The 8,259-nt window shown below is 36.4% G+C and overlaps 1 long non-coding RNA gene across 1 annotated transcript; it reads left to right on the top strand.

Moving 5' to 3' along the window:
* Window positions 1-495, top strand: LOC134814459 (uncharacterized). Its single transcript, XR_010160169.1, has 2 exons — window positions 1-54; window positions 243-495. It is a non-coding gene; the product is annotated as an uncharacterized LOC134814459 (long non-coding RNA).
* The last annotated feature ends 7,764 nt before the right edge of the window (window positions 496-8,259 follow it).

The raw sequence follows: 8,259 nt of genomic DNA, 5'->3' as shown, positions 1-8,259 counted from the left end.
AATTTTTAATCTATTAAAAATGGGTTTTGTATGCTCCTTTTCAAAGTGTTTATGGTCTAGTTTTTGCATACCGTATGGTCTAGTACGTGCACATGTTGATTGTTTATCTAAATATGAGTCAAGGTCGCCAAAAAGGATCCTTATACGGTGCTTCTGTGTGATGAAAAGGCTATCATTGGACCGTTCTTTGAGGACAACACCCCAAACACTTATACCATAACTGAGATGTGATTCAAAAAGAGCATTATATATTTTCAAATATAGTTCAGAAGGTATCGAGTGCCGAATTCTGCAGATTGCACCAGTCATAGATCGCAGTTTTTTACGGATGTAGTGCATGTGGGCAATCCAGTTTAGCTTACTATCTATAACCACACCTAAGAATTTGGTATCCTTGACTTTAGTAATAACCTTACCATTGATGAATATTGATCTAGATTCATCTAGCAGGATAGCAAATGGTCTGGTCCGTGCACAGGTGTCATCATATTCAGAGGCAGGTTTAAAATGTATGTAGCAGCATTTGGACATGTTGATATGAAGTAGATTACATTTCATGTAAATCGAGACATGTTTAAGTACTAAGTTGGCTTTTTTGTATGTTGCTTCTCTAGATGGTCCTGATATGAAGATATTAGTGTCATCAGCATAATGTACAAATTTCACCTCACTGTCTGAAAAGCAGTTTACTATATCGTTCATATACAATAGGAAGAGTAACGGCCCTAGAATTGACCCTTGTGGTACTCCAAATTTCACGTCCATTGTTTCTGATGGTAAACCGTTATACATAACATACTGCTTTCTGTTAGTCAAATAGCTTTTTAGTAAGGTCAGTGCTGTGCCCCTAATACCGTAGGAATTTAATTTGCATAAAAGAATATCGTGATCAAGGGTGTCGAAGGCTTTGCTCAAGTCAATGAATATCCCTAGGACATGTTTATTGCTTGCCAGAGACTTAGTAACGGAGTCTATAGATTTGTGTAGAGCATGGGTGGTAGAATGGCCTTTTCTAAATCCAAACTGTGAGTCTGTTAGTACACCTTTAGATGTGAAAAAATTATAGAGGCGTTTATAAATGACCTTCTCTGGGTAGCAATAATTTCCTCGAAAAACTGTGGAATATGTGGATATTTAATTTGTCACACATTGCTTAAATAATGTTATTGTAAAACATCTGAACTGTACTTATATAATAACGATTTTCTTATCTTCCACTACGATTTGCCAGTTATAACGTTATAATTCCAGAGCCGTGTGGAGAAGGAACATATCGGAATGATGCTATGACAAGCTGTGAGACATGTGATGCTGGATTGACACCAAACTCTGACAAAACAGCCTGTGGTAAGATAACTATTATAAGCTTATATTTAATAATATTATTATGTTTTAAATTTGAATTAACTGTGCTATAGAATGAAAACAGAGGATATTGGTAATCACAATAACGTCGTAATAAGGTTAGGTAGTTCAAACGAGTTGCTGCTTAAAGATTTCCTAATTCTTCAGAGCCATGTCCAGCTGGAAGCTACAAGAACATTGAAATGAACATGTGTAAAGAATGTCCTGATAACACGATCAGTTCAGAAGGAGCAGCCTTGTGTACAGCTTGTGAACTTGGCCAGGAACGAAACTCAGGGAGAACAAAATGTGGTAAGAATTGTTAACAAGGACCGAGCTGAGATGATTATATCTATATAGATGGGTAAAGATATGGTAGGGGTTAAGATTGGATAAGGATAAGGCACCAGATAGGGCTAAGAATCAAGAAGGCAAATTAATGGTACGAAAAGACAAGGACCATAAGGGCGTAAGAGTCTGGGTTGCAATAATTTCCTCGAAAAACTGTGGAATATGTGGATATTAAATTTGTCACATAGTGTTTAAATAATGTTATTGTAAAACATCTGAATTGTACTTAAATATAATAACAATTTTCTTATCTTCCACTAAGATTTGACAGTTGTACCGTTATAATTCCAGAGTCGTGTGGAGAAGGAACATATCGGAATGATGCTATGACAAGCTGCGAGACATGTGACGCTGGATTGACACCAAACTCTGACAAAACAGCCTGTGGTAAGATAACTTTAAGCTTATATTTAATATTATTTTGATGTCTTAAATTTGAATTAACTGTGCTATAGAATGAAAACCAAGGATATTGGTAATCACAATAACTTCTTAATAAGGTAGTTCAACCGAATTGCTGCTTAAAGATTTCTTAATTTTGCAGAGCCATGTCCAGCTGGAAGCTACAAGAACATTGAAATGAACACGTGTAACGAATGTCCTGATAACACGATCAGTTCAAAAGGAGCAGCCTTGTGTACAGCTTGTGAACTTGGCCAGGAACGAAACTCCGGGAGAACAAAATGTGGTAAGAATTGTTAACAAGGACCGAGCTGAGATGAATATATCTATATAGGAGTAAAGATATGGTAGGGGTTAAGACGGGATAAGGATAAGACGCCAGATAGGGCTAAGAATCAAGAAGGCAAATGTGTGGTACGAAAAGACAAGAACCATAAGGATTAAGCGCGTAAGAGTCTGGGTGGCAATACTTTCCTCGAAAAACCGTGGAATATGTGGATATTTAATTTGTCACACATTGCTTAAATAATGTTATTGTAAAACATCTGAACTGTACTTATATAATATCGATTTTCTTATCTTCCACTACGATTTGCCTGTAATAAAATTATGATTCCAGAGCCGTGTGGTGAAGGAACATATCGGAATGATGCTATGACAAGCTGTGAGACATGTGACACTGGATTGACACCAAACTCTGACAAAACAGCCTGTGGTAAGATAACTTTAAAGCTTATATTTAATTATATTATTATGTTTTAAATTTGAATTAACTGTGCTATAGAATGAAAAACGAGGATATTGGTACTCACAATGACCTCTTAAAAAGGTAGTTCAAACGAATTGCTGCTTAAAGATTTCCTAATTCTTCAGAGCCATGTCCAGCTGGAAGCTACAAGAACATTGAAATGAACACGTGTAAAGAATGTCCTGATAACACGATCAGTTCAAAAGGAGCAGCCTTGTGTACAGCTTGTGAACTTGGCCAGGAACGAAGCTCAGGGAGAACAAAATGTGGTAAGAATTGTTAACAAGGACCGAGCTGAGATGAATATATCTATATAGATGTGTAAAGATATGGTAGGGGTTAAGACGGGCTAAGAATCAAGAAGGCAAATGTGTGGTACGAAAAGACAAGAACTATAAGGGCGTAAGAGTCTGGGTGGCAATAATTTCCTCGAAAAACTGTGGAATATGTGGACATTTAATTTGTCACACATTGCTTAAATAATGTTATTGTAAAACATCTGAACTGTACTTATATAATAACGATTTTCTTATCTTCCACTACGATTTGCCAGTTGTAACGTTATAATTCCAGAGCCGTGTGGAGAAGGAACATATCGGAATGATGCTATGACAAGCTGTGAGACATGTGATGCTGGATGGAAAGCAAACGCTAACAAAACTGCCTGTGGTAAGATAACTTGGAAGCTTATACTATTGTTACACAGTATTTGAGACTCGGACCCCAAGCAAGCAATGGTATAGTTACGTTATAGAGCTGGTTGCTTGAAAGGGTTAGGATTGGGAAAGGAAACAAAATCGTGGGATAGAACTGTTAAAATAGCGGTTGTAATTATTGTTGTAATTATCACACAACCGAATTAATGAGGTCAATGTGATATATCTGATATATCTGCACTGAGCTGCACGGGACTGAAGGCTGAACATATTCTAAGTCAAAAAATTAAGTTATCCTGGAAAAAACTTCTGTTTACGATAAGATTCAGGTTACCTATCATTATGAACCATAAATATTTTTCGAAGCCGACCATTTGATACACAATTTTTCGAATGTAGGTACGGACTAGTTTCGGCTAATAATGATCAGGGTAGCATGAAACATGAACAAAAGTGGTTTCCAAAACTCTTAAGATTTCGACTGAGAAAATTTTCTGTTCGAGTCATTCTCGATACAAACCTACCTCTGAAAGCAATTGAATGTTTCAATCTTATCGTTCTTTTTTTACATGAAACAAGCGTCATGTAATTGCCTTTATTTATTCCGAACATAGCGAGGTGGTTTTATTCGAAAAAAATTAAATTCTTTGGTTGTAATGGACGGAATGATGATTACCTGAGTCAGAAACGGGCTCAAGGATCTTTGAAGAACAGATCCGTGAGACACCACTTTGCTACTTTCTGTTCGCTCAAACTACTTGCTCCGTACTTTAACTGCTCATTAGAGATATCGTCAATCCCAAGACTTTTGTAGTTCTTCAAGTTTTTAACAGTACCAGAATATAATATGCTCAGAAAAGAACAATGGAATAGCTGGTCCAGACTCCAGTATGACGAAATAAAAAATAGGTCAAAGAATAATATAACTTTAGAGCTTTAGGTCCTGCAATTTGGACACCCAGGTGCTGTCAAAATCATAAAATTGATAACTAATTAGACTCGCATTCAAAATAAATAAAAAATGATGAATATTATGAGATGTAATAATACAATCGTTTCAGAAACATGTCCAGCTGGGCATTAAAAATTGCAGCAGTAACAGTAACTTGCCCTGGGGAACGTTCAAAGCTGACGGGATGAAACCAATGTTCCTTGTCGGAAACATATTAGTCCCATAGAGGACTATTTTCGTAACAATGTATGATATATATTGGCAAACTCAAAAACCATGTTATGTGAGGGAAAAATAAAAAGTTCTATCACGGTTTAACGTTTAAAATAGTATTTCTCTAGATTTAATTTTCAAATTATTTAAAAGTATGTTTTAAAAATTTTTTTCACTTAAAAACAATTCGGGAAAGAACTTTATTAAGAAATTATTTAACCGACAATGGGCTTTTTAATAACTAGGGGTGTAAAAATCAAAGCTTATAAAAATGAAACACAATAAAAAACAATATTTTTAAATCTGTGCACCTGGGGGGGATTCCGCAAAGGGAAAAAGCCTAGCTCCCGAATGTGATCCCCTGAAACCAACCATATCCCAAAAAACCCAAAGTTTACCTGCGCTGGGTCTGTAATAGGAAAAGACAGCTTTCTTGCCGAATGCCAATGTCAGGTGTGGGCCATTTCCCTCACACTACCGGGTTGAATAAGGGGTCACCTATAAATTTGCAAAACCTGGCAGGAAACAAACCAGTTTTAAATTCCTGGAATTTATACAAGAAACTTTTCAAAAAACTCACTGTAAAGGAATGGATTAACACGAAAACCCATGAATTGATCCCCCCTGTCATCTTGCTTTCAACAGTACTGAAAATTTAAAATGCTTAAAGCAGACAAAGTACACGATCCAACAAGAACTGAACTGTTTTGCTGATCGGGAGCAGAAAATTATACTGTCCCCCCGAGACACTCATGAAATTTTGATCTTCTTTCGAAATTAAACCCAAACATCCTACTTTTGAGGGAACGAGCTAAATTTGCTCAGATAAGGTCAAAGGAAAATTGGGGGGGGAGAATCTGAATTTTAAGGGAAACGGAGAAATCAAGATAATAAAAATTTTGGAAATTTTGTCCATCCAATACAGAAATAACATAAAACAACAAACCCATTGATTGCAACAGTCACCCGACCCTTCTAAAGAAAAAACCGCCATTAACCGACGCCCCTGAAAAAATGTCCCCGCAACGATCTTTCCCCTCATTCTAAAACGGAAACCAACGAGACCAAAAAATAAATTTGGGGGGTCAGGGGAACCTATAAAAAAATGCTGCCGAAACCAAAAACTCCAAATAGCACTTTGGGGTCTCCAAAGCTCAAACATCTTTTTTGACTGAAAAAATGGGCGGCTACAACTTTCACTGGGCTTCCAGCAAAAGAAGGATTCGACTATCTCGGGATAACATCAAAAAAACATTTTAATCTGATTGTAACGGATGAATGGCTGACTGAGGGGGTTCACAATATTTTAAATGAAAACAAAACCTGCATGTGCACCTTACCAAAACAAGCTTTGCAGTTGCTAAGTCCAACGAAGTGACAGATCCAGCCCAGGGTATCTTTACTACTTTATTCTGCAGAAAACCCTTTTCTTCCTTTCCTTACTCTTGGCCCATCTTCGTTTAAGAAGCTGCAAGAAGCAGGGCCCCCTGACCAAACCCAACTTTTACTGGCTCGATATTGGCTAACCTGTCTTTACCTCCCTTTCTGCCCCTACCAAAATAACTGTGGACCAAACTGGGAACCCTCTATTTCATTAAACAAAGATGTTTGCATGTGATCATTACCCAATACTTTTTCTGCTGCTCCCTTTTTTGGGTGGGGTCTGTGTTGGGAAATTTTTTGGAAGATATTAATCTAAAAGACCTTCGGAAATAAAGACAAGTTTCTTTTTTCCCCAAGTGGTACTGAAGTTTTTTTACTACCACTGATATTTCCGTTTCAGCCTTTTTTGACGTCACTCACACTGAATAAGGATACACCTAAAACCTTTTGTTGGGGGAACAAAAAGAACGACACCACTCTGGTTGAAGACCTTGGAGGTATTTTGGGTTTATGGTGCCGCATACACAATTCTTCTCTTCAAAGTGTCCCGCTTTGGAAGATAGCTAGAAATTATCCCAGCAGCAAATCTGGAAATGGAATTTCAAAATAAAAAAACGCTAAAACATTTTAGATGTTGCAGTCTCAATGGGTTCCCTTTGGGTTTGATTGCCCTTTCATTGGTCCTGGAGCTGTGTTCTGCGTACTTGTTCATTCTTCAACGGGCAAAAGGACCTCCCTTTTTTTCTGCTTTTGGGCGTGTTCCAAGAAGATGTCAAAGACAACACACTGCTTTAAATTTGGGGAAAAAAAACACTAAGAAAGAGGGGCAAAAAGAATGTCGCATTACTCGCTTCTGTTGTCAATTCAAAGCTTATCAAATTCTTCCAAGGGGCGAAGCAGCTGTTGCCCAGAAAAAAGAGGGAAAAAAGAGGAAGATATAATATATGAAGATGCAGAAGTGAAATAGCAAGGAAAAAAGGATCGACGAATTTAATCGGGGAGAAAGAAAACCAGGATGAGGAAAAAAAATCCCCCAAAACTAGTATAACTATGAACAAGAAAACCAGTAATAACCTAAAAGGAAATGGTTTCGGTAGGGCATAAACTTCATAGCTTTAATGTGGTGAGTGAACAACAATTTTTGTCACACAATTTTTAGAACTTTTTAAGTTATATGAGCATTTAATAGTTGGATAGCCCAAAAACTGCCCTTTTTTTTAAACCACTTTTAAAAGTAAAAACAGTCTGTAGAGGAAAAACAAAAACATTTTGATATATTTTTTGATTATTTGTGCACTATTTGCACTATTTTTGAACCCTGATATTGAACACAAAAACAATTTAAATTAAGAAAAAAATTAAAAAATCATAAAAGTTTTATAGTTCTTTTATCAAAGTTTGATTGTTTCTGAAAAAACCAGTGAAGACAGATTCTATTTGGGGAAAAAAATGCTGAATAACGTACACATTTCTACGTCATACTCATACAAAATAGTAAATTTAAATTTAATTATAACGATCAAATGTCATACAAAATTTGACGACGGAAAATTTTTTCAAACAAAATATATAACTTTAAAGTTACCACGTAAAAATTTTTAAACGAAAACGAGCAAAAGAACAAAAAAAATGCAAAATTTTATAAAAAAGGGCCATCTGAAAATTAACGATAGCGGACGTGACAGGAATAAAAAATTTAAAAAAAAAAAGAAATTAATGGGAAAAAACACCCAAAAAGTAAATTTAAACGAAATTTACTATTTACACTCACCACTAAAAAAATGTGTTAATTGTTCAAAACCCGTTTTTTGTTTTAGTTTGGGTTTTTTTTCAACTAAAAAACGGGGTTCTTCAAACTTTCGTTGATAGTGATTTCCTCTTTTTACAATTTTAAGTTTAGCTTTGGTGGCCTTGGGGCTGAGGGGGACTTTCCCCTTTGGGGCTTTGATATGGCTTATCTCGTAAGATTTTGCTTTGGTTTGCCGCACAAAAGGAAAGCTCGTCGAACCTGCACTTGAGTGGTTTTGTATGTTTTCCCCCCCGATTCCGTGCAATTTTCACTTCGCAAAGGGTGGGTAGACGTGTTTTTTGGGTGCATTCTCCTCGGTTAAAGCTGCGCATGTTCGCATTTACCGTTTTTTTAATGAAAGTTTGATCTATCATCTTTTTGGTACTTCTCTTTTTTTTCTGTTGTTAAGACGCCTGCGGTG

This window comes from Bolinopsis microptera, chromosome 4, assembly GCF_026151205.1.
Source record: "Bolinopsis microptera isolate Bmic1 chromosome 4, MBARI_Bmic_1.0, whole genome shotgun sequence".
Taxonomy (NCBI): Eukaryota; Metazoa; Ctenophora; class Tentaculata; order Lobata; family Bolinopsidae; genus Bolinopsis; species Bolinopsis microptera.
Note: the sequence above shows the minus strand (reverse complement) of the source record. Positions and strands in the feature narration are given on the sequence as shown.